The sequence below is a fragment of the Callospermophilus lateralis genome, chromosome 14 (genome assembly GCF_048772815.1).
Source record: "Callospermophilus lateralis isolate mCalLat2 chromosome 14, mCalLat2.hap1, whole genome shotgun sequence".
Taxonomy (NCBI): domain Eukaryota; kingdom Metazoa; phylum Chordata; class Mammalia; order Rodentia; family Sciuridae; genus Callospermophilus; species Callospermophilus lateralis.
The window spans coordinates 74,051,887-74,067,360 of record NC_135318.1 but is presented as its reverse complement, the minus strand read 5'-3'; positions in this window follow the sequence as shown (position 1 = coordinate 74,067,360).

Below are 15,474 nucleotides of genomic sequence, written 5' to 3'. Positions count from 1 at the left end.
TACACATGACAGTAGAATGCTTTTATGCACTTCGATATATTATATATACATTGGGTTTGTTTTTAAAAGGCTGCTGGTTAAGGAGCATTGTGAGGGGGCCTAGTGAGGCCTGGGGAGTGCCAGGAGGAGATTCACACTGCATGCTGGAGGTGTGGACCAGTGTTAGAGTCTGTAAACAAGTTTGGATGGTGCCTGGCATTTTGCCAGAGGGAGTGGTTAATGTTAAGGTCTGTAAACAAGTCTGGATGGCTCCTGGCAAAATGCCAGAGGGAGTGGATTGTGAAGTAACGCCAACGAGCCATTAAGTGTGGAGATTCCTTATTGGTTGACTGCTATATCGAATTTATGTTAATTAGATAAGCTGTGTGGAATGTATAAATACTGCTCCTGTCCTATAATAAAGGGCTCCTGTCCTATAATAATAACCGGAGGGTGACGAGGAACTTGTGTATCAATCTACACAAGTTCCTCGTCACCCTCCGGTTATTTTGCTGCAGCCGGCCTGCAATTAGAGTAGGTTGTTCAGAGGGTCATGTCTGCATGTATCACTAAGGCAGAGCCAGAAGATGGGGGTGTAGGAAACAGGCCTGGTGAGGTTTTTGCCTTGCGCTTAGGAACATCCCCACTATTGTATTCTTATGCTGAAAGAGGAGGAGGTGTTCAACAGGGAGGTTGGACCAAGAAGGCAAAGAGATCTGAAGGCATGTGGACCTCTAGACCCTGGGGGCTCTTCACTCAAGGTCCCAGATGGGGGGCACAGTGGGTATGTGAAGCAGAAGAAGCCTAGACCCTCTGTACTTGCCAACACACCAACACAACCCCACTGTCTTACACACACACACTTGTACACATGCATAGCAAAAAAAAGAAACACACAAATACACTCTCTCTCTCTCACACACACACACACACACACCTTTCCACTCATACATATATTCATTCGCATATGTGCATTACACTCACAAGAAACACACGCACACACAGGTACCACTCAGCCACTACATTGCACTGACAGAAGATAACATCATTTAAACCCCCAAATCAATGCCCTGCATCCACACACAGGTCACACACAAAGCCCATCAGGAGCATGTACAAGACACACTGGCTTCTCAGCAGCACACACACCCTGCAATCCTTTCTGAACATAAACACATGCTCACACATCTGTTTTCATCTATGGAGAATCTGAGCTGCTGGTGACTTGATGTAGGGTGGATGGGTGCCAGAGGATTCACCACCACAGGTGAAAGAGCTGGGGAGGGCTGTGAGGAGAGAACAGACAGAAACCAGACTTGAAAAATGACAAGGAATCTATTCATGGACAGCTGTGAAGAGTATATGTTTATTCATTTTGCTGTAAGTGATGACTTCATCTGCTTGTTTGTGAATTATCCTTTTGCTCTAGAAGAATCCACAATGTACAAGTTTGTTATCTTCAAAGCATTTTCTCTAATGTCAGATGTATACCTGTTCCCTTAGTGAGTAATTACAGATTCCTTAAGTGCCTATGCAGTCTGCCTTGGCTCTCAGGGGATGCAACATGGCTCTCTGGCATCTGACATGATGAACTGCTTCAAATCATTCACGAGCAGTTAGCAGTTAGCAATCCCCTCATAAGCAGAAGTTGAGATTCCTGGGAAGTGGTTTAGAATAAGAATTAGACAGAACCAAGTTTCAAAAACCTATTGGTGACTACAAAGCTGTGGACAAGGCAAAGGGAGGGGTTTGAAGAGGAGGAGAAGAGGGGGAGAGAGACAGAGGAGAGAGACGAAGGAGAGGAGATAGCTTCACAGGGGAATTGAAGAACAGATAATGGACATCCTCAGGGTCAAGTGCCTATGGACACTGAGCCTAAGTGCCACCTACGAATGATGCAGCCCAGAAGACAAAGGGAAGTTGGGGCAGTGTGGGGCTCACAAATTATGTGGTTGGATGTAAATCATTTTCTATCTCCAGGCCTCAGTTTTGCATAAACTCAGGGACTGGAACAGGGCAGAGTTTGTCAAAAAGTCTTTCTAGGAGATTGTTATTGTTTAGGTATGAGGTGTTCCCCCAAAGTTCATGTGTGAAGCAATGCAAGATTTATCAGAGGTAAAATGATTACATCATGAGTTGTGGACTAACCAGTGGATTAATACACTAGTATGGATTAATGAGTCTTAATTCTGTCAGCTAGGGTGTGGATGGAGGAAGTGGGTCCCTGGAAGTGTGCCTTTGTCATTCGCATTTTGTCCCTGGTACATGGAGCTCTCTCCCTGCTTCCTTGTTGCCATGTCCAGAGCTGTTTTCCTCCACCACATTTTTCCACCATAATATATCCTGCCTCTCCTCATGCCAGAGCAATGGAGTTGGCCATCCATGGACTAGAATTCTGAAACCATGAGACAAAAGAAACTTTTTCACTTCTAAGTTCTTCTTGCCCTATCTTTTGGTCAGAGCAATGAAGAACTGACTAAAACAAGCATGTTTCAGGAGGTGGCCCAACAGCATTTATTTTCTTAACTATCCACATGCGCACTCACACACACACACACACACACACACACACACACACACACACAAACTAGCAATAAGGTCATGATCAGGTTAACTAGAGAGGAGGCCTAAGACTGGGAATGTAGGTGAAGTGCCCTGGGGGGAAGCAGCACCATTAGCTGTGGACAGAGGTGGGTGCCCATGTGTGGAAAATGCTGGCCTAGATGACCTTGATAGAGCCTTCTGCTCTGTGGCTTTAAGGAACAAAGGTCCTGGTCATCAGGCTGTGAAAAAGTTATCTTGAGAGGGGCCTTGTGGAGTTTTCTGCACCCCTTACCCACCCTGCTCTTGGAAGAGGAAGCAGATATTATGAGGTCAACTTATGCTGTCCTCCACCCTCTGGAAGCCAAGAAGCATCCTGAGAGGTTGGGAACCATCCTGAAGGCCTTAGATTCTGCATAAGGTGGACTCTGAGCTTTTACCATGGCAGTTACCTCCTGGGACACTCTTTCCTATGCTCTAATTTGGTCACCTTTGTCTTCAGCTCCCCTTGCATGTGTCACTGCTCTATGCATGCCCATACTTGGCACATGCCTTACCAATCCTGAACTCATGGTATAGGCTTGTCTTCCAGGCTGGAATCAACTTGTTTGTGTGGCAACATGCTGAGAGCTCAGTGAATGCTCTGAGGGAAGAGAGAGTGTGGGAATTTCACTGCCAATTCCTAGCAAGGCTCTGGGTTTTGTTCAATAAACCAACAGCCCCCCAAGCCTAGTCTCCTGCCTCTGTCTCCCAAATGTGCTCTATGTTTCTTGTCCAAGCCACCCAGGCCTATTTACTTTCTTCAGGGCAGATGTGAGGTCTTCATAATAGAACTCTAGCTGATGTCAGCCTATTTTAAAAACAGCAAGTGGAGCTGAGCCTCAGTCATCCAGATCCTGTGTCTAAGTCTTCAGACAGTTTATCAGGGCCCCAAATGAGTGTTCTGGCCTACCAGGCTCCATGGGGCAGGAGGGCAGCTTCTGTCCCTCAGGACACCTGCAGATTTATTTATAGTATTTGCATTAAACAAATGACTGGGCAAAGACAAAATCTTAGCTGGTTGTCCTTACACACATCTGTAATTTCTGCAGCTCAGGAGGCTGAGGTAGAAAGGTTGCAAGTGCAAAGCCAACCTCAGCAAAGGTAAAGTGCTGAGCAATTCAGTGAGATTCTGTCTCTATATAAAATACAAAGTAGGGCTGGGGATGTGGTTCAGTGGTTGTGTGCCCCTGAGTTCAGTCCCCAGTATTAAAAAAAAAAGCTTTACCACTCAGCTGCCCATGGAGGTTGCCCTGCTCGCAGGTCTCCATAGAGACCACAGATGAACATATGCTCTCTTGCACTTTCTGGACAAAGCAGCTGCTCTGAATCTACAATGTAGCACCCAGAGCCTGTGCTGGTGTTCCAGGAGCACCTTCCACCACAACCCCAGGTATTTCCTCTATTCATGAGAGAGAGGGAAGGAAGGGCTATCTGTCTGCTCCAGGAGGGGGACCCGTGAGAGTCTGGGAGATGAGGCCAAAAATGGGCTGGGCAGATGGGGCCCTCAGAAGGCATAGGAGTGTGGTGTCCAATGTGCATAGAAATCGAGGTCCTGTGAGTCAGGGGTTGGGAACCCAGGAAAAAAAGTGCATGAATTCCTAGAAGTTGGAAGCAACATTTTGTGTTGGAGTCCTGGTCTCTGGAGCCCAATGCCACCCAGCTCTCTGAAGTTCTTGGACTCTGTCCCACTCCAGCCTCCCCATCTCTCCCCATTGCTCTCTGGAGTTTTCTTCTCTCCCACGCTCAGCCTCTTTTTCTGTCCCTTTCAGTCAGTCTTCCTCTGTGCACTTCTCTCTCTCTCTCTCTCTCTCTCTCTCTATCTCTCTCACTCTTCATGTGTCTTGTTTCTGTGCCTTTCTGAGCCTCACATGCCACCACAAACAAGGATCAGTGTGTTGGGAGCTTGAGCAGAATTTTCTGGAAACTGTCAAAATTGTGCCAAGTTGGTGGTTCCTGGTTGTCTTTGACCCTAGTCTTGCCCTAAGAGCCCCTTGCTCCTTTTCACTGGGCCCCTTTTGCACAGCCAGATTGTCTCCTACATGGGCTCTGACTCCTGTCTCTCTGCACATGGTGGGAGGAGCCTGCAATTGCAGGAAGCTCAAGTGCATGCTTAAGACCCCTGCAGATGGGGGTGACCTGCTTTAACTTGGGCATGTTTCTACCTCTCTAACCTCATTGCTCCCATCAGAAAACCATATCAACTCACTATTCCCAGATCACAAGAGTGAAGGGAAATTAATTGGAAGAACATTCTTTGTACATCAAAGCAGGAACATAAGCCCAGCCCCCTCCACAGCCAGGCCATGAACTTGATGAGCAGAGGAATGAGCTGGCACACATGGCAGCAGGGTGGGGTAGAGAATGTGGCAAACTGGAGAGCCCAGTTGGCAGGGACCTGCCACTCTGCTCCAGCTAATTACCACTATGCACAGGTATATGGACTGAACATGGTAAAATTCCAGACTTTCTAAAACTTGAACACAGATCTGTGTTTAAATTTGTTCATATGGGCAATTTAACTTTGTGGACAGGGTTTGGCCTGGTTTCCACCAGGCTTCCTTCTCTGCATTTGAGGGTGTGGCAAAGGGCTTCTCTGATCCCCCAATTCTCCATGAAAATGTCACAGGCTGAAGACTCACCTTCACAGGGCATCCCTTTTGGTTAGTAACCTCTTTCACTTGGAAAAGAATAACTTCACATTGTAATAAATTTATGTGGTGAAAGACATAATTAGGAGTTGTGTTAGATGGTAACACATAACACGGTGGCAGGTGAATGAGGGGTGCTTCCAGATTGGGAAGGTGATTGGTCTCCATTGGTGAAGTTACTGAGACAAGCCTGCATGTTGAACAGAGTTCTGGAAGCCTGACTCTCCCTTCTAAGAACTGAAGAGTGGGAGCTTGGCATCCATGTTGTGACTGTGAGGATGCAGGCAAGAGATGAAGACCTGATGTGTTGAGAAAGAGTAGAATGCAGAAAGACCCTGCATCCATGGTGATATCACAATGATGCCACCCCAGCCCTAGGACCTCAGGATTCCAGGAGTCTTGTTCATATGGGACAAGAAAATATCTTGTAAATTCTAACACTCTTTGTTGGATGTTCTATAAATTTGGCCTATCACATCCCAATGTTACAGTATCTTCTGTAGAGTGAGCTCTGATGGAGTGTTGCTAAGGAAGAAATAAACAAAAATGCTATTGAGCCACACTTACAGGCTGGTCATTTTCTAGGTTCTTAGATTTTGGGTGAATTGAACAAAATTTGTGCTCTCACAAAAACTACAAACATAGAGAAAAAAAAAACATGCAAAATGGTCAGGCCGTGCACAACATCTGCTGTTGCTCATGGTGGCTCCAAATGGGAGACTTCACACTTGAGGACTTGGTGGATCTTGTGTGATCAACAATGATGGCACATCATATGCTTCCTGAATGGGATGGATGTGTGCATAACCAATCGCAGGTTCATGTGACTGTACATTGAAAATTCAGAAAATTCTAGAAACCTCTGCTTATGGACACTTGATCAAATCAGGCCAAATCAGATTCCCATGTGTCCCATGCTTTGGCTCCCCTGGCTGGGAATCTAATGGCCTCCATGGTGTTTGTGGCAGGAAGGTCACAGATAAATCGTTGCACTCCCTGAAACCCCTGCACTTGGAATGCTAAGGCTTGGATGTCCTCTCCTTGTTGAAAGCTTTGCCAGCCTGATGCAAGTCCCAGTTAAAATCATGCACAGCATGACTTTTGTAAAAACAATCTTTTATAACCAAACATCATTGTTAAATTTGGGTAAAATAAGTAACAACTATGGAAATAGGTAGGAACTTAATTTCTGAAGTAGATAGTGGGTTCTTTTTAGAAAATGTTCCAAGGCCTCTGTGGAATATACTATACTTCAATTTATTTATTTCTTGTTAGAATTTGGTAAGAATATTGAATAGGGGAGTGGACCCCTTCACTAAGTTCCAGGTCACAGCAGTGCTACCTGGATACACACTGCGTAGCTATGTAGAACTGCTTCATCTGCATCCCTGAAATTTTAGACATGGTGATTGACAGGTCCCCATCCCCCATCCCTGGCAAACCCACCTTCTAATCTATGTGTCAATGAGTTAGACTATCTTACAGACCTCATGTGAATGGAGTCCCACAGTGTTTGTTGTGGAACTCGCCCAATTCTCTTGGTCATCTGGGACTCCCTTGCATTGTTGTGGACTGCAAGTCTTCTTTCTTTCTTTAATGCTCCATTGCATGATCAGCCACAATCCGTAAACCTATACATATTTTGATGGACATCTAGATTGTTTTCACATCCCAACTCCTGTGACTAACACTACAATGAAGGTGGAAGTGCTAATATCTTTTTGAAATCTCAATTTCAGTTCTTTTGAGTAAATACACAGAAGTGGTGTGGCCAGTTACTGAGAGTTCCAGTTTTAATTTTTCTGAGGAACTTCCATACAGTTTTCATAGAATCCACACATTTTGCATTCTCAGCAACAGAGGGCTTCCAGTCCTCTGAGTCCCCACTAGCACGTAATGTCTTTTGATGGTTTTTGATAAGGACACAAGGAGCTGTAGCATGTGCTATGATGTCTCATTGAGGTTCTGATTTTCATTTCCCTGAGCACCTTATAACAGCCATCTCTCACACACCAAGTCAACTGAATCAAGGATGAAGATCACATGATTGTCAAATTCAAAATCTTCACAACAAAAACACTCAATAAGCTAGATATCTAGAAATTAACTCAGCACCATAAAGGCCACATATAAAAACCTTATAGCTAATATCATACTCAGTGGTGAGGGGGGAGCTGTTCTTGTATTTTCAGGAATAAGAGAAGGAGGCCCAAGCACAACAATTCTGTTCAGCAGAGTACTAAAAGCCTTAACCAGAGCAGCTAGGAAAGAAAAAGGGAAAGAAAATACACCCAATCAGAAAAGAAGCAGTAAAAAATGTGGGATGATGATCTTATAGACACAAAACTGTAACAACTCCATAAAAAAAATCAGCACGACATAATAACTAAACTCAGTTGCAGAATACATAATCAACTTATAAAATTTTCTTACATTTCTATACATTTATTAACAAACTGTCTGAAAAGAAAATTAAAAAATCAACTATTGACAATAGCATCAGATATAACAAAATAATCAGGAAAAAACTTAACTAAGTAAGTGAAAGTTCTGCACATTGAAAACTACAAAATATCGATTGGGTGATTTTTAAAAGTTACATATGCAAAAGCATCTCATGTTCATAGATTAGATCTCATGTTGAAATACCCCCACTAACACAGCCATCTACGGATTTGATAAAATTCCTATCAAAGTCCCAATGGCACTATCTTTTACAGAAAGAGAAATGAATTATTCTAAAATTCATACAAAACCTCAAAATAACTCAAACAGCTAAAACAATAAAATAAACAAAAAACCTTGGGGAAAGGGACAGAAACAGAGGAATCACATTTTCTGATCACAAATCTACGGTAATTAAAATGCCATGGAATTGGCATAAAACAGACCTAGAGAGCCCAGCAGAGAATCCATGCATGTATGGGCAGCTGATGTTCAACAATGGTGCTAAGAATACACAAGGTGCTGAGAAACTGGACACCCAAATGCCAAAAAATAAAAGAAGATGCTTATCTTATGCCACATGCAAATCACTTCAAAGTGGGTGGAAGACTTAAATGTGAGACCTATGGCTACAAACTTCCTAGAAAAAGAAAAAAAAAAAAAAAAACAGGAGAAAAAAATCCTTCATTGTCCACTCATTCATATTAGTGTTGGCAATTTTTTCTTTTTTCCCCCTTTATCTTTCTTTCTTTTTTTTCTTTTGACACAACATCAATAGCATGGAAAACAAAAGCAGAATAGATAGTGGACACCATCAACCCACACTGCAGAAGGGGTCAAACAAATCAGGGCATTAAATAACATGCAGATAGGTGGAAATACTTGCAAACTGTTAATTTCCAATATATATTTAAGAATGTCTTAGAGTTTAAAGCAAGTTAATAATCCAATGAAACCAAGGGCTAAGGACTGAGAAAGCCATTTCAGCAAGGAAATCTGTGTTTTTTTGAGCCTAAGAAGCCCCCCAGGAAAGTCATGGTTGTGATCAGAGAAATGATGCCCAGTGACTTTCCCCAGGGACCTGAGTCTGATCCCCAGCTGCTGGGGACCTTGACTACAATGATCCATTTCATGGTAAAATTTAAAAATTTATCACAGTGACAATAACATCTCATTTAAATTGGAATTCTTGGGCTAAGGTAAGCATGTACTTTAAATTTTGTATATGTTCTGAAACTTCTCTGTAGAGGATTTGACAATTTTGCATTGTAATTATAAGAGCATAAAAATTTTAATTTCCAACACTGTCAATGTTAGGTTTTCTCATTTCCTTTATTCTTTGTATTTGATAGGCACACACACACATACTTTATATTTTCTTTGGATTACTATACTGACATGGAATGTCATCTCAACTCTTTGGTATGTCATCTTTTATAAAAGGCTTGTATTTGGCATTTCCCATTTTTATTGGGCTGTTTGTTTCTTTTTTTTTTTAATTGTAAAAGCTAGGTAAATGATTAACCTCTGTTGAGCTGTGCAGACACCCACAGGAACATCAAGCAACTGTCAACAGTTTTGCCTTATGTAGAGAGCCCTTTGCCAGCTTTGGAATTCTGGTTCTACTTCTAAATTTCCAACATGAAGTCAATTTTTTCAGATATGATATTCTGGTGAATATGGTTGATACTGGTGAGAAATCAGAGAAGATATTTTCAATATTTTACAATCATGTTTTATTTTTACATGGATAACATTTGGTGACCCAAATCAGATTTAGGTACTATATAAGTGTCTTGAATTCATGAATAGAGTCCATCCATGAAGCCCTACTGAAAGAAAATGCAAATAAAATCAGGAAGATGAATAAGATAGTTTTACTTCTTTCTTTCTTTCTCTTTCTTTCTTTCTTTCTTTCTTTCTTTCTTTCTTTCTTTCTTTCTTTCTTTCTTTCTTGGCTATTTGTTTCTTGTTGAGCTCCTGGGGATATTCCCAGTGGTGGGATGGATTCCTAAATATTCTGGGCCCCAGCAGCCTCGAAAGTCAGCTAGGAAGATTTTGGCCAGGCTTGAGCTCAGATGGGGGTCTGTCAGTGGCAGGATGATCCAGGGCTACCCTGTGCACAGGCTCCCATGCATGTGAGCAAGGTGAATCTCAGAGGAGCAATAGCTCCAAAGGAGGTCTGCAGGTGGTAGGATGGCCCTGGGCCTACCCTTGGCTCTGGCTCCTGCATAGGTGGCAAGGCAGATATGGGTTGTATATGAGCTCTGGAAAGTGTCTGACTGAGAGCAGAGGGAATCCTGGGCCATTGCTAAACTCCAGCCAGGGTATCATGGTGGCTGGATGAATCAGGCCTAACTTGTGCCAGGGGTCCCCCTTCAAGTCTGCAAGGTGGATCTAGGTGGAGCCTGAACTCAGCCTGGGTCTGCAGGTGGAGGAAGAAGCAGGTGAATCTAAGACATGTATGAGTTCCAGTGGGTGCCTGCCTTTGGGTGGAGGTTGTCCAGGGCAATCCTGAGCTCTGGAGGGAGTCAGCTCTTGTCAGAATGGAACTTCGCCTACCCTGGGCTCTGGCTCCCTCTCAGGTTGTTGAGGCTGATCTGGGACAGGGCTGGACACCACCGCGTGTCTGTTGTTTGGCAGAGTGAGTACTGGGCCAAACCTGAGCTCAGGCAGGAGTTGTGGGCAGAGTCAGTTTTTGGCCTATCCTGAGCTCCAGTGCCAGTCTCATGGTGACTGAATGGACTCGGGCTCTCCTGGGACTCGGCTCTCATGCATGTCTTTCTGGTGGATCTGGACTGGAACTGAACTCCTGCAGTGGTCTGCTGGTGGGCAGAGGCAGTCCTGGCCCGAGTCTCAGCTCCGCCAAGTGTCAGCAGATGTTGAGATGGACCTGGGCCTACCCTTTCCCGGTAGGCCTTTTTTTTCTTTGCAGGTTGGCGAAGCTGATCTTGGCAGAGCCTGAGGTCCAGCCGGTGTCTGCTGTTGTGCAGAGGCAGTCCTCAGTGGGACCTGAGCTCAGGTGTTTTCTGATTGAGCAATGCACGTGGGCCTACCTTGTGTCTGGGCTCCTGCACAGTTGGCCAGGTGGATCTGGATTGCACATGAGCTCAGGCGGGAGTCTGACAGTGAGTGGAAATGTCCAGGGCAGGGCCTGAGCATCCCTCTGGTGGAGGAATGAAACCAGGCTACCTGGGCCCTGGCTCCTGAGCATGTCGGTAGGGAGGATCTGAGATGGTCCTGAGATGGGGCTGCTGTCTCTGGACCTTGATTTTATTCATTTAATTGTATGGGGTCCTGTGAATCCAAGCTAGTGCCTCACACATGCAAGGCAAAATCTCTACCACTGAGCCACAACCCCAGCGCCATTTGCTTCCTCTTGACTTTAATCTTAACATATTTTTGTTCTATATCATTTTTTCATGCATGCATTTGAATTTTACCAAGTATTATTATGTGATGTTACCTGTAATGCTTCCCAAGTTGGCCCCAATTTAGACCTTGATTCTCATCCGGATTATACCCCACACATTTACCTCACCTCTGGCATGCCTGCAGAAGAGAGATGACTAAGGACTAAGGCATGTTCCCTGACTCTCAACTTTTGGGAAAAGTTGTTTTGATGAGGTAAAGGGTAAAGGATAAGGGGTCACTTGACAGAGATGCTGCAGAACGCAGAGCAGGTATATATTTGAATAAGAATTTACGTATTGAAAAAGTTTGTTTATTTTCTTTTTTTCAATTTATTTTTGCTGGCGTTCATTTATCTGTCTTTTTTTTTTTTTTCTTTTCAGAACAGGGGTGGAACCCACACCTTTGGGAATGTGAAGCAAGCGCTTTGCTGCTTTACCATTGAGCTGCTTCCCAGCCCATTCATTCATTCTCAGTGTGGGAATTAGGGGCTGCTGTTGTGAATGAATCTACTATGAATATTAAAAAAAGAAGAAGACTGATAAATTGCACTTGTATGTGTCAAACCCAATTAGCATTCGTACTTCTTTCAAATCCTAATTAGCATAACTTTGGACCAATAGCAGTGGACCAAGTGCTATGTAAACCCCTTGGAGCCTGTTCTGAGGAAGAAGCTTGCTATGGACATCAGGATTGTTGTGCCAGAGTTCCATCGGATTAGTTCCTGAATCCTGGACAGATGATTCTTCCAATTCAGAGAGGAGAGACTGCAGAAAGAAGAAGAAATATTGATGATTTCCTGGGGTGTGCTGCAATCCTGGATGGAATGGCCACTTGTTAGAAGCTAGCCTCTTCTCAGCTGCAGAGGCCTCTCCCCACCCCCTGTCCTGTGCAGACCCCTACTTGCCAGCAGAAGCCTATGAATTTTCATCTTCAAACTCTGGTTTCAAAGGTATTGTTATATGTTAGGTAATTAGCGTGTAACTATTTCAGTTTGTTAATTTTAATTTCTATTGGTGAAAATTCTGTGTTTCATAAAGAATAGAAAATTACTTCCCATAGTTCTGTAGGTCAGAAGTGCGAAAAGTCTGTCCCAATAATTGTGTCATCATTTGGCAGAAAACTGAAAGTGAGTAAACTCATTCTTAAAAGCCCTTTTTCTTTTTTATTCATTTTAATTTGAATTCAGTGCAGTCAAAATGTGTAAAGAAAACTAGGACATGTTTCATTTTATTCATTTTATTAATTCTTAACAATTTTTGACCAAAGGTATTGTCATTTTGCAGGAGGTCCTTGTGCCACCAAAATGGTCCTCTCTGTTGAGCATCTTCTCATTTCTCTGTGTCAAAGCATATGGTGGCTTTCAGTTAATACCAGTTGAATGGGATTAATATCCCCTGGAACCAGGGCATCCCCTTCTGCATCTGTTCTCATCTGGCCACTGCTGGGTGGTATACAGTGTGCATGGCTGTGGGCAGAGGATGAGGTGAGGTGCACCCATACACAGTGAGCTTTGATGTCCCGTGGGGCCCTCTGGAGACATTAACCCAGTCTTGCTTCACAGGACCTGTATATTTTGACAAGAATCAGCAGCGATGTCTGTGGCAGTAATTGGAGCTCCTTGCTGGAGCTGTGGCAGCGATCTGTCTGTTCTCCTGGCTCACAAGTCTGGTTCCAGAGTTGGAGCTGCCGTCTGCCTGAGGGTGAGGGACCCGTGACACCGGGATCCCCAGATCCACAGCACCTTGCTGTGCAGGGAGTAGGCACCCCTTGTGCAGGCTCCACAGACGCTCTTGGCACCTTCCTGCAGGAGGCTGAGCCAGCAGAACTAGCACAGAGCACCCTGAGATGCCTGAACCCTGCTCCTGATGGTGAACCCAGCCAGGGAGGCACAAAGGTCTTTTTTTCCAGCTCAAATTAGTGAGGATGCCAGAGGCTGCTGCCATCACAAGGTGAGGCTGAGAGCTTTCTTTCTTTGGTGATAATGACGATCTGGGTTTCCTGGTCTATTCTTTCAGAGATTGGACTAAAATTTAGCCGAGCACTGTCACATTTGCTTCCAGTGGCTCTGGTGACTTGACTGCCTTCTAGATATTGGCCCCTTAGGGGAGACAACATGGTGGGATGGAGCGGGGATTGGAAGGACCTGCCTGGCAGCCCTTGTGGGCTGGATGTCTTTGGTGCTCTGTTCTGGGTTCTTCTCTCTTCTGTCCCCCGGATGGGCTCAAGAGGGTTCTCCTGGGCTGAAAGCTCTGCCCTTCACAGTTGCCTGGCAGATGACAGGCAGGACAAAGCTTAGGGGCCTGGAAAATGGCCATCCTACAAAACCAGCTGCTGATTTGTTTACCTGGAAGGGAGCTCAGGAACAAGCCACTAGTTGCTATTCATCAGCTGATGCTTTGAGCACTGGTGTGTGCTGAACTCATGCATGCAGCCTCACAGGGCTCGAGTGAACATAGGAAATAGGTGCAGGAATATGGAGGTCACCCAGACAGGAAGAAACAGAAGCAGGACTTGAGCACTGGTTTGGGGTCACATGCCTCTTGTTTTTTTTTTTTTTTTTTTTTTGTGGGTGGTAGGGACTGGGGTGACATGGGAATCTTCCTTCCAGCAGTTGTGCACACACTGGGATGAAGGGCAGTTCTGGCCACTGGAGCTAATGTCTTAGGAGAAGCCAGGAGTCTGGGTTCTTAAAATGTAAAATACTCTGATTTTAACCAAGCTAGAATGTTCTGAGTGGGGCAACCCTTGGGGAGCACAGATGGTCTTGGAACATTAGTTTATTCTGGGTCCAGAATTCCCAGACTGCCATCTCCAGAAGGACCCCCTACCATCCCTCTGCTGGGCTCTGGGGACTTCTCAGCTCTGTCTTTGAGGAACTTGCCTCTCCAGTCCTCCCTGAATACTGCCTTTATTCTGAGGACACCTAGGTTCTCCTCCTGGTGACAGTCCTGTAGATAAACACCCATGATCCTTGAAGCTCCTGCTGGAGACCCCTTGAGAAGAAATCAAACCTCAGACTTCTTTTTTGGGCCGACACAGTATGCTCCCTCCTGCCTGATTCTGAGCTTCTCTTTCCAGCCTGATCACCCCAGCCTTCCTGCTTTTCCTCACTGCACCAGAATAAGGGCTCTCTTCCTCTTAAAACCCCCTTATTTTGAACCCATTTTTGATGTGAAAAGAAATCACAGAAAGAGTACAGAGTACACCTTCCCTTGCTCCCATGAGGCTGATTCCTTAAGGGAGGTGAACAAGGTAACCTTGAGGAGGTGGCACTTCAGCTATGAGTCCAGTGATGAGAAGGAGCTAACTACTGTATGTAGAGACCCAGGAGGGAGCAGGCAGTGCAAAGGACTTGTGGCTTCCTCCTTGTTTCTGGTGTGACTGGAGGAGGGCTGGTGACATGGGAACTGTTAAGAAGGAGCAGCAGAGCAGGCTCCTCATCAGAGATCAGAGCCAGAATCCCCACCCAGGACAATATTTGAGAAAATCAAATTAATGGCAAAAGATTTCACATGAAAATCTAGATTTATGACTTTGAAAATCTATTGAAGGGATGGAGCAGTGTCAGCCAGTCCCATTGGCCCAGGCAGGTGGTTGTGTTTTGTACAGAGAGGCACAGCTCCAAGGCTCCCTGACTCTCTTGGGCCCTGCATCCATCCTCCTGATGCCCTCAGCTGTGTCTCTGATACCTGCTGCCCAGCAACTCTGAGTTTCTACTTCCAGTGTGAGCCCCCCAGGGTGGTTGGAAACCACAACACAGGGTCCAGTGGAGTGTAGTGGAAGGACCAGGCTTCTGCCAGACTGCCTGGGATCAAGTCCAGGCCCCATTCCACCCAGCTGTGTGACTCTGCAGGTTTCTTACCCTCTCTGAGCCTCAGTTTCTACATCAAGTGGAGTGAGTAATAGTACCTGTGGTTGTTGGGAGGATTCCTTGGGTCTGATACCTAAACAGGGCTGTGGCAGAGTGTGTCATGTGAATGGGGTGGAATCTGGAGCATTTCACAACTGGGGAATCCAGAGCAGGCAGCTCCCTGCTGGACGTGGGCGTGTAAAAGTAACACAGGGCACCTGTATTTACTGCACTTGCCAGACAGGCAGCAGCAACAAGCATGCTTGGGAATGGGGCTGCATTCTGTCCCACCCCTTGTCCATATGCCTTTCCATGGCCTGGGAGTGAGGCTTTGGATCTGGTCCTTCCATCTCTGTGCTGGTGGCCTTTGGCAAGTGTTTTCCTGCTGGGCTCTTCCACCACTGGTCCCAGTGGCCACCAGGAAGGGGATAGGTATGGCTTCCAGGAATGGACCCCTCTGTGTCCAGGGAAAGTGGTGACACAGATATGAGCAAGGTTAGGGTCTAAGAGGATTGCTTCCTGAGGCACAGACAGTCACTTAAACTTGGAACAACT